The 16,584-nt window shown below is 40.1% G+C and overlaps 1 protein-coding gene across 3 annotated transcripts in view; it reads left to right on the forward strand.

The window, feature by feature from the left end:
* Positions 1–1,850: 1,850 nt before the first annotated feature.
* The window catches only part of Cpq (carboxypeptidase Q), a 581,425-nt gene continuing 566,691 nt past the window's right edge, over positions 1,851–16,584 (forward strand). For all 3 annotated transcript variants that reach the window (XM_055620026.1, XM_055620042.1, XM_055620034.1), the window contains exon 1: positions 1,851–2,398. The gene's annotated coding sequence lies outside the window, so the exon portion shown is untranslated. The remainder of the gene's footprint in view (positions 2,399–16,584) is intronic.

The raw sequence follows: 16,584 nt of genomic DNA on the forward strand, positions 1-16,584 counted from the left end.
AAGGGACTGTGCAGATCTAAACCATAGTAGTATAGTAAATGAATGCATCACGTGACATATGGGGATGTAGATGTAAGCAGATAATTTTAGCGTGAAGTAAGCCCAGAAGAGTGTGGTAGCACAAAGAATGAGCTCTGCTTGCAGTGGCTTGTGTGAACTAAGCTCAGGGCCAACAGATTGTTTCAGTCAGAGAGAGAAGTGCTAAGAGATGTGGGGATACACTAATGTCACTACATCAGAAATGTAACAATTCTTAAACAGATGGAAATAAAATGAAAACCAATAGGGAAAGATAGTATAGTAGAGGGACATGAATGGAGTAATTAACTCCAGTCAACTACTGGAAAGGCCTTATGGAAAAGGGTACGGCATAGTGGTGTTTGCATAGATGGACTCTGGAACCAAGCCATCTCCATTTAGAACGTTGACTTTGACCTCACTGGTTGTAACTTGACCTCTGTAGCTCTCAGCTTCCTGATCTATGAAGTGGAAATAATAATAATGCCTAGCTCATAGGGCTGATAAATGCCCCCAGATAATCCACCTAAAGTCTTAGTAAAAAGCACTCAACAAAAGTTAAAGTCCTGTTATTATTACATTGAGAGTCAATGCCAGATAACTTTTTCAGCATGAAAGGAAGAGAATGAGAAAAGGCTGGGAGTTAATGCACCTGACACACCAAAAGGTCACTGCCAGCTAAACTATAGTCCTGGGGACAGTCCGTGGGCTGTTTGTTATTGGTCTGTGATATGAGGGTAAGCAGCTACAAGTATAAAAAGTATAAAACAGGGCACTGTTTTTTTTTGTTTGTTTGTTTTGTTTTGTTTTTTTTTACTCATTGCAACCTGCATTCTTGTTTTAAACAAAAACTAGAGTTTGTTATTTTATAGCTTTTCATTCACCTTTGTTAGATTTTTAATTGCATTTTACAAAAATAACAGTCATAGGAGATTGGAAATAACTTATTCTTCATCCAAGATAGTTTAAGAAAAATGTAATTCGGTGGGGCTGGATTCGTCTTCCCAGACACCATTCGTGGAAAGCCAGCTGGGACCATGTTGTAAAGACCCTGGAATACCGCACAGAGGTGACAGATACACGGTGTGAATACACAGTGGCCGGTTAGAGGGGCGGTTATATTGTCATATGTATGTAGGTGAGAGGCCTCTGCATGTTTCTCTTCCTAGATGTTTAATTTTTTTCTTTCCTGTTTTTCGAAGCATGTGAGTTTTCGTTTTCTTGCACTCCTCCTATGAAGCTCACTCTGGCCTGGTATTCAAGATCCTCCTGCCTCCATCTTCTGGGATCTGAGATAACACACACACACGCACACGCACACGCACACACACCAGTATGCCTGATTTTTTCTTGTGTGTGTAAGGATTCTGAGAGACAGAAACTGTGAAGTATTTCACAAAGATAACTCTGATAAAAGACTGGTTAAACAAAGAGACTTAGACTCACCAGAACACAAAACGTTAAAAAAATACGTGCACTTGTACTTTGTGAGTACTGAAGCATATTTCTTTCCCGGCTACCTTCCTAAACATACAAATGATTTTCTGTTCTCCTAGTTTACATCATGACTTCTGCCTTCATGATCACCTCCTCTCTTAGGGTCCTTCAACCTTGAAGGAAGGGAGAAAATAGCCTGGAGGTTTGTTTTAATTTTGAGGAGGACCTCCCCTATCAGTGGACTGGGGGACGGGCATGGGAGGAGAAGAAGGAGGGAGGGCAGGATTGGGAGGGGACAAGGGAGGGAGCTACAGCTGGGATACAAAGTGAATAAACTGTATTAATAAAAAAATAGAAAAATATAGCTTGGAGAGAGAGAGAGAGAGAGAGAGAGAGAAAGAGAGAGAGAGAGAGAAACTGGGTCTCATTCATTCTGTAGCCCTTGCTAATAAGCCTCAAAGTCCTGGGCGATCTTCCTGTGTGCTCAGCCTTCCTAGGGCCGAATGATTACTACTAAGGGCAAAATAATTTAGTTGCTTCCCTTAGGAAGGAGTTTGACAGTTCCCAGCACAAGATCTCCAGAAGCCGGGCCTTAAGGATCCTCCTTGCTCTAAGCCAGGCTCCTGAGGCAGACACCGACCTGGTTCGGGTCCCGCCACTGCCTCTGTTTAAGCCCAGGTCTCAGACTGCAGCAGGGAGGGTCGCATCAGTGTCTGCCTCCCACCGGCCAGGATTCACTCCGCAGGTGCCCTGGCAGGTGAAGAAGCCAGGAGCGCAGACCCAGAGCTCCAGGGCTCTTCTGCCTTCTGCGGCCTCTGGAGGCCCGCCCTGAGGGCCCAGCAGGGGCCAAGAGACCTTCCCGGTCCCGCCCCCAGGATGCGTTTCTAGTCCGCAGGCCTCGCTGGCGTGTTGCTGCAGCTGCTCCGCAGACCCTCTTGACAAGGTGCGTGAGCCCGGGCCGTGGGCGACCCGCTTCTCGCGGTAGTCGGGAGGGCTGACTGAGGCCAGCCTGCCTGGCTGCCAGTGAGCTTCCTGACAGTGCTGGAGAGCCAAGCGCAGAGGCCAGGCACTGCCTGCCATCATACTGAAACCCAGAGGGAGAGCCCAACAGCTGGTGCCTGTCACCTGTAGCCTTTCTCCTAGGGCCCTGCCTGCCTTTCAGCTGCCTAGGAACTCCCTTCAGCCCTTCTCTGGAATTTCCCCTAGACCTTGAGCTGCCAAAAGGGATTAACCAGGGTGGGGTGGGAACACTTTGGGGGTTTCTTGCTTTCATTTTCTATTGGGTGTGAAAGGCCTGGTTCCTGAGTTGCCAGTGCCTGCCTTATAGTACTCAATAACAAATGACTATGAAGTAGAACTGAATGAATTAATGGACGAATACGTAGGAAATAGTGCACAGCGAACAAATAAATGACTGAATTAGTGAATATAAAAGTGGAGACATTGTGCTCACAGGCTCTCAACTGTTTTTCTCAGAGTTAAGTGTTTTACAATCTCTGTGGTTAATTGAGAGGAGTTTGGTTCTGTGTGATCGTTAAATAGTCACTAGTTACACACACCCTATTATCTACTTTATTTGGATTTGAGTATATGTTTTGCTTAAAACAAAGATATACCCGAGCTGTTTCTTGCTTGTGATTTGTTCTCTGCTTTTGGTTTTGAGACATCATTGTCACCACAATATTTAATGTTGTCCCAAGGTACAGAGTTACATCTAAAGGAAGAACCATGTTGCAGACTTACGTGTAAATCCAGACATTTCTCTGGAATCCAAGATTATGAACCATGTCTATTTTCCTTAGACAAGAGCTGGTGGAGTTGCAGGTGAATGAAGAAAGCTAACATGTCTAAGTGAGGAAAAGAAAATCATTTATCTGTGTGCACATCACACAAAGACGGTTTTAATATATTTGGCTACTCTTGCAGTTCTGTTTTCTAGATCCCAAGTTCCACAAGTGATCTTGAGTTTGTCATTTATCTCTTTAGAGGTGTGGAGGCTTGGGGGCCTGTAGTCAACTGTAAACATCTTTCTCAAAGGTTTTATTCCTTTATTCCTTAAGCTTTTTTGAGACAGCACATCTCAGTGAACCTGGAGGTCACTGATTCTGAGGGTAATTTAGCCAGTGAGCTCTGGGAATCCACATGATTTCATCCTGTCAGTGTGGGGTCACAAACATAGGCCCATGCCCCTGGTTTTGATGTGGGTGTTTGGTTCTTATACTTACATGTTAAGTACTTTACAAATTGAACTGTTGTCTAATTATCAGCTTTTAATTTTTTAATCTCTCGAATGATGTTACTTAGCTAAGTTCCTCTCCTGAGTTAAACTTTGTGCATGTTCTTTGATCACGGTTGAAGGTGAAGATTTGAAGTGATTTGGTGGAATTCTACATACTTCCTCTGCTCTGCTTGGGTTTCTGTGAGTCTTGCCTACACTTCGTGCTTTGCAGATTACACCTCCCTTGCTTTTTTTAGTGTACTTGGAAGCACAGCCTGAGACCTTCAGTTGTAGATTAAAAAGAGGGCAATATTTTCTCCTGTACTATTACAGGCTCCACTCTGCGTCTCTGCTGTTTCCTGTCAATCCAGTCATATAATGCCACAATTTCCAGCATATTTAACAAATTGTATCATTTTAAGTTGTTATAATATATCACAACATTTTAGAGCTAGAAGAACCTTGGATATTTTTAAAGGACACTTAAAAAGACATTGTAACATAAATAATAAAATATTGCTTTGCATGCTATAGTTAACAAACACATATTCCAAAAATTAAATCCATGGTACCTACTTATTTCAAGTCTATCTGGTAACATGTTTTGTTTTGCTTAGTGAAAAAGACTGACTTTCTTGAGTTGTTTTCCCAAAGAGCTAGTTGTGTGGTCATGTGTCATTCAGATATAAAATGGTCAAGGTTGATATTTATGATGTTCTGACCATACATTTCACTGTTCATTTAAACTTCTTATTTATATTGTACCATTTAATTTTTACCATAAACCTAAGAGCAAGGTACAATTGAAATTCTTTTTGACCTTACTAACATAAATAGTACTTGAAAAATGGGAAGTCAGATTTAGAACAGTTGCAGATAGAATCAGAATTTCTCCCATGTACATAGACAGTGCCTGCTGTGAAATCCTGAGCGATGTGAAAGACTGATTTCATGTGTTTTGGAACATGTATAGAACCTGGATATTCTTTCCATATTCAGTGAACTGAGAATGGGGGCTGAAGAGTAGAATTATTAAGGTGGACTTAGTTATTTTATTATTTTTTTTTAAATTATCACCCAGAGGCCATCAAGTTGGCTACTTGATAAATGTGCTTGCTGCCAACCCTAATGAACTAAATTCAATCCCTGGACTACACTGATTCTGCAAGTTGTCCTCTGATTTCCACATAGTCAGCATGTTGTGCATGTGTTCACATACATACACACACACACACACACACACTAAATAGATTTAATAAAAAATTGTTACCCAAGTATGGTGACTCACACTTGTAATCCCAACACTCGGATGCCTACGCAGGCGGATTGCTATGAGTTTATTTGTTCAAGGATAGCCTGAGCTGAATGAGATATTGTCTAAGGGAAAAAAAAAATCCAGTGTGATTTGACACTTTGCACCCAAATACTCATGTATTCTAGTAATTTTATTTATTTAGGGAATTTACATTGAGGGTTCTCATCAGTGAAGGGCATTTAAGGGTGCTGTACCATGCCATGACATCTAAGCTCTGCTTTGCAGGCATGCATATGTGTGTGCTTGTGCATGTGCATGTTCGTGGGTGAGAGTGTGCATGTGTGTGTGTGTGTGTGTGTGTGTGTATGTGTGTGCACGTGTGTATGAGTGCATTAGCTTTGTGTCTTTGATAAAATGCTGCTTACCAAACTCCTACTAGGGAATACTGGGAATGCGCGATGGGCTTCCAAGAGCCTTATCATTAAATGATGAGAGCAAAAAACTGGCCTGTAAAATAAGTGGAAACATATTCTGCTTCTTTTTGTCTGCCAGACTTAGCTTCATGAAAGGCAGAGACCAATGGTAGCCTGCACATATGAGGGTCTATGCTAGTTTGATTTAGCTCGGAAGGTTGGATGCCTTTATGCCCTGGAGGCTCCTGTGATGGCACAGACTTTCCCATCGCTCACAATATTATGAAAAATTTAAAGCAGAGACTTTCTAATTGAGCTGGAGGTGGGGCTTTAAAATGTACTTTCTCTTCCACCCACTGTCACTCTCTCTAAACCACTTAGCTTTTTGTTGTTGTTGTTTCTTTTTTGTTTTGTTTTTATTATGATTTATTACAATTTATTCAATTTGTATCCCAGCTATGGCCTCCTCCCTCATCTTCTCCCAATCCCATGCTTCTTCCCTCTTCTCCCATGCCCCTTCCCTAGTCTACTGATAGGGGATGTCCTCCTCCCCTTCCCTCTGACCCTAGCCTCTCAGGTCTCATCATGACTGCCTGCATTGTCTTTCTCTATGGCTTGGTAAGGCTGCTCCTCCCTCAGTGGGAGATGATCAAAGAGCAGGCCACTGAGTTCATGTCAGAGAAAGCCTCTGTTCACCTTACTAGGGAACCCACTTGGAGACTGAGTCTATGGGCTACATGTGAGCTGGGGTTTTAGGTCCTCTTCATGCATTGTCCTTGGTTGGGGTACATTCTTTTCAGGGCCCCCAGGGTTCAGTTTTTATGGCATAAGGTATGGAGCTCCTGTCCCATACAAGTATTTCTATCTCCCGTTTCTTTCCCTGAACTCTGCCCAAAGTTTGGCTATGAGTTGCAACCTCTGCTTCCATACCTCTATCAACAAAGTCTTTCAGAGGCCATCTGAAGAAATTGCAGTACATTTACACACCCCATGAAATACTACTCAGCTATTAAAAACAAGGAAATCATGAAATTTGCAGGCAAATGATGGTAACTAGAAAAGATCATCTTGAGTGAGGTAACCCAGAAGCAGAAAGACACACATGGTGTATACTCACTTATGAGTGGATATGACCCATATAATATAGGATAAACATACTAAAATCTATACTCCTAAAGAAGCTGAACAACAAGGAAGGCCCTAGGGAAGGTGCTCAATCCTCATTCAGAAGGACAAATGCGATAGATATCAGAAATAGGAGAAGACAGGGAATAGGACAAGAGCCCCTTTAGCTTTTTTTAAAAAACAATCCATTCTTGTGCTTGCCATTGGATTATTAGTCCTTTCTTTTTATGTCAGAGCATGTTCCTTCCTTCTTTCATTCATTTCTTTCTTTTCTCCTTACTTTCTTTGTCATTTCTTCCCTCCCTCCTTTTATCTTTTCCCACTCTTCCTGTTTTAATACAATTTTTCATTCTGTAGTTCAGTTGTCCACTCACTATGTACCCAAGGCAGCCTTCAAACTTGCTGGAACCAACCATTGCACCTCAGCTTTTCAACTGCTAGGATTATAGGTGTCAGCCACCCCATTCAGCTCTGGGCTCTTCTCTGTAACATAGCAAAGCACTATGACCAACTGGTGTGATTCTCTTTAGTTATAAATTTATTTGGCAAATATTAATATATTTTTAATTTTATTTTTTTCTTATCAGTTACATTTTAATAACTCTGTATCCCAGCTGTGTCCCGCTCCCTCATTCCGTCCCAATCCCACCCTCCCTCCCTCATCTCAACTGTGCCCCTTTCCAAGTCCACTGATAGGGGAGGACCTCCTCCCCATTCATCCGATCCTGTTTTATCAGTTACCTTCAGGGCTGGCTGCAAAGTCCTCCTCTGTGGTCTAACAGGAATGCTCCTCCCTTGGGGGGTGGGGAGGTCAAAGAGCCAGTCATTGAGTTCCCGTTAGAAATAGTCCTTGTTCCCCTCACTATGGGAAACCAATTGGTTACTGAGCTACCACAGGCTACATCTGAGCAGAGGTTCTAGGTTATATCCATACATGGTCCTTGGTTGAATGTCAGTCTCAGAAAAGACCCTGTGCCCAGATATATTTGGTCCTTGTGGAGCTCCTATCCTTTCCCCATCATACTAACTCCCCTTCTTTCATAAGATTCCCTGTATTCTGCTGAAGGTTTGGTCATGAGTCTTCGTATCTGCTTTGAAAACACTGCTAGTTAGAGTCTTTCAGATGCGCTCAGTAGACTCCTGTCATACGTTCAATGCACATCCCATCTGTCTTTATAAACAAGGATTGATAATCTTACCCCATGTCCGCTCTCTTGATTATCTTTTTAGGTGTATAGATTTTATTATGTTTATCACATCTTATAGGTCTATATAAGTGAGTATATACCGTTTTTGTCTTTCTCCTTCTGGGATATTTCACTCAGAATGATCTTTTCTAGATCTCACCATTTGCCTGCACATTTCATGATTTCCTCCTTTTTGATTGCTGAGTAGTATTCCATTGTGTAAAAATACCACAATTTCTGTACCCATTCCTCCGTTGATCGACATCTGGGTTGTTTCCAGGTTCTGGCTATTACAAATAAAGCTACTATAAACATGGTTGAGCAAGTATCCCTTTAGTGTACTTGAGCAAAGTTTGGGTATATATCTAGCAGTGGTATAGCTGGGTCTTGAAGAAGCACTAGTCCTAATTGTCTGAGAAAGCGCCAGATAGCTTTCCAGAGTGGTTGTACCAGTTTACATTCCCACCAGCAGTGGAGGAGGGTTCCCCTTTCTCCACAACCTCTCCAGCATGTGTTGTCACTTGAGTTTTTCATCTTGGCCATTCTGATGGGTGTAAGGTGAAATCTCAGGGTTGGTTTGATTTGCATTTCCCTGATGGCTAATGAGGTTGAGCATTTCTTTAAGTGCTTCTCTGCCATTCGATATTCTTCTACAGGGAATTCTCTCTTTAGCTCTGTTCCCCATTTTTTAAGTGGATTACTTGGTTTGCTGCTTTTCAGCTTCTTTAGTTCTTTGTATATACTGGATATTAGTCCTCTGTCAGATAAAGGGTTAGTGAAGATTCTTTCTGAATCTGTAGGCAGTCGTTTTGTTTCGATGACGGTGTCCTTTGCTTTACAGAAGATTTACAGTTTCATGAGGTCCCATTTATTGATTGTTGCCCTTAGAGCCTGTGCTGTTGGTGTTCTGTTCAGGAAGATTTCTCCTGTGCCAATGAGTTCTAGGCTGTTCCCCACTTTTTCTTCTAACAGATTTAGAGTATCTGGTTTTATGTTGAGGTCTTTGATCCACTTGGACTTTAGTTTTGTGCAGGGTGATAAACATGTGTCTATTTTCATTTTTCTGCATGTGGACATCCAGTTGGACCAGCACCATTTGTTGAAGATGCTGTCTTTTTTCCATTGAATGGTTTTGGCTTCTTTGTCAAAAATTGAGTATTCATAGGTGTGTGGGTTTATTTCTGGGTCTTCTATTCAGTTCCATTGATCCTCCTTTATGTTTTTAGGCCAATACCATGCAGTTTTTATTACTATTGCTCTGTAGTACAGCTTGAGATCGGGGATGGAGATACCTCCAGATGATCTGTTGTTGTACAGGATTTTTTTGGAGATCCTGGGTTTTTTTGTTTATCTATATGAAGCTGAGAATCTTTTTTTCAAGGTCTGTAAAGAATTGAGTTGCTATTTTGATGGGAATTGCGTTGAATCTGTAGATTGCTTTTGGCAGGATGGCCATTTTCACAATGTTAATCCTACCAATCCATGAGCACGGGAGATCTTTCCATCTTCTGATATCTTCTTCAATTTCTTTCTTCAGAGACTTGAAGTTTTTCTCAAACAGGTCTTTAACTTGCTTGGTTAGTGTCACCCCAAGGTACTTTATGTTATTAGTGGCTATTGTGAAGGGTGTTGTCTCCCTAATTTCTTTCTTAGCCCTTCTGTCTTTGGTATACAGGAGGGCTTCTGATTTTTTTGAGTTAATTTTGTATCCTGCCACTTTACTGAAATTTTTTATTAGCTGAAGAAGTTCTCTGGTGGAATTTTTGTGGTCACTCATGTATACTATCATATCATCTGCGAATAGGGACACTTTGACTTCTTCCTTTCCGATTTGTATACCCTTGATCTCCTTTAGTTGTCTTACTGCTCTGGCTAGGACTTCAAGTACTATGTTGAAGAGATAGAGAGTGGGCAGCCTTGTCTTGTCCCTGATTTCAGTGATATTGATTTAAGTTTATCTCCATGAGTTTGATGTTGACTATAGGCTTACTGTATATTGCCTTTACTATGTTTAAGTATGTGCCTTGTATTCCTGATCTCTCCAAGACTTAAAAACATGAATGGATGTTGGACTTTGTCAAATGCTTTTTTGGTATCTAAGGAGATGATCATGTGGTTTTTTTACCTTCAGTTTGTTTATGTGGTGGATTACACTGATGGATTTCTGTATATTGAAACACCCTTGCATGCCTGGGAGGAAGCCTACTTGGTCATGGTGGATGATATCTTTGAGGTGTTCTTGCATTTGCTTTGCAAGTATTTTATTGAGTATATTTGCATCAATGTTCATAAGAGAGATAGGTCTGAAGTTCTCTTTTTTGTTGGGTCTTTGTGTGATTTAGGTATCAAGGTGACTGTGGCTTCATAGAATGAGTTTGGTAATGTTCCTTCTATTTCTATTTTGTGGAATAGTTTGGAGAGAATTTGAGTTAGCACAACTTTGAAGGTCTGGTAGAATTCTGCACTGAAACCATCTGCCCAGGGCTTTTTTTGGAGGGGAGACTGTTAATGACTACTTCAATTTCCTTGGGGGACATAGGGCTATTCAGTCTTTCTACCTGATCTTGACTTATTGTTGGAAGATGGAATCTATCAAGAAAATTGTCCATTTCATTTAGATTTTCATATTTTGTGGCATGTAAGCTTTCGTAGTATGACCTAATGATTGTTTGAATTTCTTCAGTGTCTGCAGTTATGTCCCCCTTTTCATTTCTGATTTTGCTTATTTGGATAGATTCTCTCTGGTTTTTAATTAGTTTGGCTAAGGGTTTGTCTATCTTGTTGATTTTTCTCAAAGAACCAGCTTTTTGTTTCATTGATTCTTTGAATAGTTTTTTTTTGTTTCTAATTGATTGATTTCAGCCCTGAGTTTGATTATTTCCAGCCATCTGTTCCTCTTGGGTATATCTGCTTTGTTTTTTTTTTTTTAGGGTTTTCAGTTCGGCCATTAAGGTGCTTGTATGTGATGTTACAAATTTCTTCTTGCAGGCACTTAGTGCTATAAATTTTCCTCTGAGCACTGCTTTCAATGTGTTCCATAAATTTGGGTATGTTGTGCCTTCATTTTATTGAATTCTAGGATGTCTTTAATTTCTTTCTTTATTTCTTCCTTAACCCAGCTGTCATTGAGTAACAAGTTGTTCAGTTTCCATGTGCGTGCCAGCTTTCTGTTATTTCTGTTGTTGTTGAGGTCCAGCTTTAGTCCATGGTGGTCAGATAGAATACAAGAGATTATTTCAATTATTTTGTATCTTTTGAGGCTTGCTTTATGACCAACTATATGGTCTATTTTGGAGAAGGTTCCATGTGGTGCCGAAAAGAAGGTATAGTCTTTTGAGTTTGGATGAAAAGATCTGTAGACATCTATTAGGTCCATTTGATTTAGGGACTCTGTAAGTGTTTTTATTTCCCTATTTGTTTTCTGTCTAGTTGATCTGTCCCTTGGTGAGAGTAGAGTGTTGAAGTCTCCCACTATTAAGGTATTAGGATCAATGTGTGATTTAAGCTTTAATATTGTTTCATTTACGAATGTAGGTGCTCTTGTATTTGGGGCATAGATATTCAAAAAAATTGTGATGTCCTCTTGGTGGATTTTTCCTTTGATGACAATATAGTGGCCCTCCTCTTTTTTTTATTAACTTGGGTTGAAAGTCTATTTTATTAGATATTAGGATGGCTACTCCAGCTTGTTTTCTGGAACCATTTGCTTGAAAAACTTTGTTTTAGAGTTGAGGCGGGACTTTCTAACCTGGCGGCGGAGCAGCACTGAGCTGGCAGGGCACATCAGCCCTCCAGTTTAAGACTAACCAGGGCCAAACCAGAGAACAGAAAGCCTGGTTACCCCGATTCCTACTGACGTGACTACCCTGAAATCTCCAGCTGCAGCAAGACCTCATAACCTGGCAGTGACAGCAGCACAGAACTGGCGGAGCACATCAAAGAAGCAGGGCCAAACCAGAGAACAGAGAGCCCATATACCCTGATCTCTGCCAAGTGACCTGCCTGTACAGCTAGTCCTCAGCACACGCTAAGGACACGGGACCTCTCTCAACTTCCTGAAGAATTCTCCAGACTCGAGAGAGAGACAGTACCAGTCTGATCAGCAGAATCCAAAAACAAACAGGGAAGGTCTCAGATAAGCCAATGGCCAGGACATCATGACTTCACCAGCAAACCCCAAACTCGATGGATACTCCAATTCACCAGAAGCACAGGAAAATGACCTTAAAGCCATGCTTGTTCAATTATTTGAGGCTCATAAGGAGGAAATGAACAAATCTTTCAAAGAGTTGGCCAGTCAATTGGAGGTAAAGAAAGAAGAAATAGACAAAACCCTTAAAGAAACACAGGCAAACATAGCCAAACAAATAGAGGCACAAGTAGAGGAAAAATTAGTGGCATATAAAAAGGAAATGAACAAAGAAATAGAGTCCACCGTAGAGAGGCAGGAATCCAAATTCAAACACATGAAAGAAATGGTGCAAGGCATGAAAACAGAATTAGAATCAATAAAGAAAACACAAAATGAGAAAACTTTTGAGCTGGAGAACTTGGAGAAAGGATCAGGAACCACAAAAGTAAGCATCACCAACAGAATACAAGAGATGGAAGAGAGAATCTCTGGAGCTGAAGACACACTTGCAGAAATTGATACTTCTCTCAAAGAAAAAGTAAAATCAGAAAATTTCCAATCACAAAATATCCAAGAAATCAAGGATGCTATGAAAAGACAAAATCTAAGAATAATAGGAATTGATGAAAAAGAAGACTCCAGGCTCCAAGGTCCAGAAAATATTTTCAAGAAAATCATAGAAGAAAATTTTCCCAACTTAAAGAAAGAGATGTCCATAAATATACAAGAGGCCTACAGAACACCAAATAGACTAGACCAGAAAAGAAACACATCATGTCACATCATAGTCAAAACACTAAATCTACAGAACAAAGAAAAGATATTAAAAGCAGCAAGGGAAAAAGGCCAAGTAACATATGAAGGTAGACCTATCAGAATCACACCAGACTTCTCATCAGAAACTATGAAAGCCAGAAGGGCCTGGGCAAGCATCATGGAGACTCTAAGAGATCACAAATGTCAACCCAGACTACTATACCCTGCAAAGCTTTCAATCAACATAGATGGAGAAAACAAAATATTCCATGACAAAACTAAATTTACGCAATATCTACACAGCAAACCAACCCTACAGAAGATACTAGAAGGAAAACTCCAATCCAACGAAAACGAATTCACCCAAGAAAACAGGGCATACAGATAATATCCCAACAAAAATGAAAAGAAAACAAGCAATGAAACAGGATAAGATCATCGACTCCATTACAAAAGGAACTAACATGCATTGGTCAATATTATCTATCAATATTAATGGACTCAACTCACCAATAAAAAGACACAGGCTAACAGAATGGTTACGGAAACAGGACCCAACATTCTGTTGCATCCAAGAAACACACCTATGCAACAAAGATAAACACTACCTCAGAGTAAAGGGCTGGAAAAAAGTTTTTCAAGCAAATGGTTCCAGAAAACAAGCTGGAGTAGCCATCCTAATATCTAATAAAATAGACTTTCATCCAAAGTTAATCAAAAAAGATAAGGAGGGCCACTATATTCTATCAAAGGAAAAATCCAACAAGAGGACATCACAATTTTGAATACCTATGCCCCAAATACAAGAGCACCTACATTCGTAAATGAAACAATATTAAAGCTTAAATCATACATTGATCCTAATACCTTAATAGTGGGAGACTTCAACACCCCACTCTCATCAAGGGACAGATCAACCAGACAGACACCAAATAGGGAAATAAAAGCACTCACAGAATCCCTAAATCAAATTGGACCTAATAGACGTCTACAGATCTTTTCACCCAAACTCAAAAAAGTACACCTTCTTTTCAGCACCACATGGAACCTTCTCCAAAATAGACCATATAGTTGGTCACAAAGCAAGCCTCAACAGATACAAAAGGATTGAAATAATCCCTTGTATACTATCTGACCACCATGGACTAAAGCTGGACATCAACAACAAGAGAAACAACAAAAGCCGACACGCACATGGAAACTGAACAACTTACTACTCAATGACAGCTGGGTCAAGGAAGAAATAAAGAAAGAAATTAAAGACTTTCTAGAATTCAATGAAAATGAAGGCACAACATACCCAAATTTATGGGACACACTGAAAGCAGTGCTCAGAGGAAAATTTATAGCACTAAGTGCCTACAAGAAGAAATCCGTAACATCATATACAAACAACTTAATGGCCCAACTGAAAAACCTAGAAAAAAAAGAAGCAGATACACCCAAGAGGAGCAGACGGCTGGAAATAATCAAACTAAGGGCAGAAATCAATCAATTAGAAACAAAGAAAACTATTCAAAGAATCAATGAAACAAAAAGCTTGTTCTTTGAGAAAATCAACAAGATAGACAAACCCTTAGCCAAACTAACTAAAAAGCAGAGAGAAACTATCCAAATCAGCAAAATCAGAAAGGAAAATGGGGACATAACTACAGACACTGAGGAAATCCAAACGATTATTAGGTCATACTACAAAAGCCTATATGGCACAAAATATGAAAATCTAAATGAAATGGATAACTTTCTTGAAAGATTCCATCTACCAAAACTAAGTCAAGATCAGGTAGAAAGACTGAATAGCCCTATATCTCCCAAGGAAATTGAAGCAGTCATTAACAGTCTCCCCTCCAAAAAAAGCCCTGGACCAGATGGCTTCAGCGCCGAATTCTACAAGACCTTCAAAGAAGTACTAATACCAATTCTTCTCAAACTATTCCATAAAATAGAAATAGAAGGAACACTACCAAACTCATTCTATGAAGCCACAGTCACCTTGATACCTAAACCACACAAAGATCCAACAAAAAAAGAGAACTTCAGACCTATCTCTCTTATGAACATTGATGCAAAAATACTCAATAAAATACTTGCAAACTGAATCCAAGAACACATCAAAGATATCATTCACCATGACCAAGTAGGCTTCATCCCAGGAATGCAAGGGTGTTTCAACATAAGGAAATCCATCAATGTAATCCACCACATAAACAAAATGAAGGATAAAAACCACATGATCATCTCCTTAGATGCTGAAAAAGCATTTGACAAAGTCCAGCACCCATTTATGTTTAAAGTCTTGGAGAGATCAGGGATACAAGGCACATACCTAAAGATAGTAAAGGCAATATACAGCAAGCCTATAGCCAACATCAAACTCAATGGAGAGAAACTCAAATCAATCCCACTGAAATCAGGGACAAGACAAGGCTGCCCACTCTCTCCATATCTCTTCAACATTGTACTTGAAGTCCTAGCCAGAGCAATAAGACAACTAAAGGAGATCAAGGGGATACAAATCAGAAAGGAAGAGGTCAAAGTGTCACTATTTGCAGATGATATGATAGTATACATGAGCGAACCCAAAGATTCAACCAGAGAACTTCTTCAGCTGATAAACACCTTCAGCAAAGTGGCAGGATACAAAATCAACTAAAAAAAAAATCAGAAGCCCTCTTGTATACCAAAGACAAAAAGGCTGAGAAAGAAATTAGGGAAACAACACCCTTCACAATAGCCACTAATAACATAAAGTACCTTGGTGTGACTCTAACCAAGCAAGTGAAAGACCTGTTTGAGAAAAACTTCAAGTCTTTGAAGAAAGAAATTGAAGAAGATCTCAGAAGATGGAAAGATCTCCCGTGCTCATGGATTGGTAGGATTAACATTGTGAAAATGGCCATCCTGCCAAAAGCAATCTACAGATTCAATGCAATTCCCATCAAAATAGCAACTCAATTCTTTACAGACCTTGAAAAAAAGATTCTCAGCTTCATATGGAGAAACAAAAAACCCAGAATCTCCAAAACAATCCTGTACAACAACAGATCATCTGGAGGTATCTCCATCCCCGATCTCAAGCTGTACTACAGGGCAACAGTAATAAAAACTGCATGGTATTGGCATAGAAACAGAAAGGAGGATCAATGGAACCGCTTAGAAGACCCAGAAATAAACCCACACACCTATGAATACTCAATATTTGACAAAGAAGCCAAATCCATTCAATGGAAAAAAAGACAGCATCTTCAACAAATGGTGCTGGACCAACTGGATGTCTACATGCAGAAAAATGAAAATAGATCCATATTTATCACCCTGCACAAAACTAAAGTCCAAGGGGATCAAGGACCTCAACATAAAACCAGATACTCTAAATCAGTTGGAAAAAAAAAGTGGGAAACAGCCTAGAACTCATTGGCACAGGAAACAACTTCCTGAACAGAACACCAACAGCACAGGCTCTAAGAGCAACAATCAATAAATGGGACCTCATGAAATTGAAAAGCTTCTGTAAAGCAAAAGACACTGTCATCAAAACAAATAGACAGCCTACAGATTGGGAAAGAATCTTCACCAACCCTTTATTTGACAGAGGGCTAATATCCACTATATATAAATAACTAAAGAAACAGAAAAGCAACAATCCAAGTAATCCACTTAAAAAATGGGGAACAGAGCTAAACAGAGAATTCTTGAAAGAGGAACATCGAATGGCAGAGAAACACTTAAAGAAATGCTCAACCTCATTAGCCATTAGGGAAATGCAAATCAAAACAACCCTGAGATTTCACCTTACACCCATCAGAATGGCCAAGATGAAAAACTCAAGTGATAGCACATGCTGGTGAGGTTGTGGAGAAAAGGGAACCCTCCTCCATTGCCAATGGGAATGTAAACTGGTTCAACCACTCTGGAAGTCAATCTGGCGCTTTCTCAGACAACTAGGAGTAGTGCTACCTCAAGACCCAGCTATACCACTCCTAGGTATATACCCAAAATTTGCTCAAGTACACAATAAGGACATTTGCTCAACCATGTTTGTA

Source organism: Psammomys obesus, unplaced genomic scaffold (assembly GCF_907164565.1).
Source record: "Psammomys obesus unplaced genomic scaffold, mPsaObe1.curated_primary_1811, whole genome shotgun sequence".
In the NCBI taxonomy this organism is placed as follows: domain Eukaryota; kingdom Metazoa; phylum Chordata; class Mammalia; order Rodentia; family Muridae; genus Psammomys; species Psammomys obesus.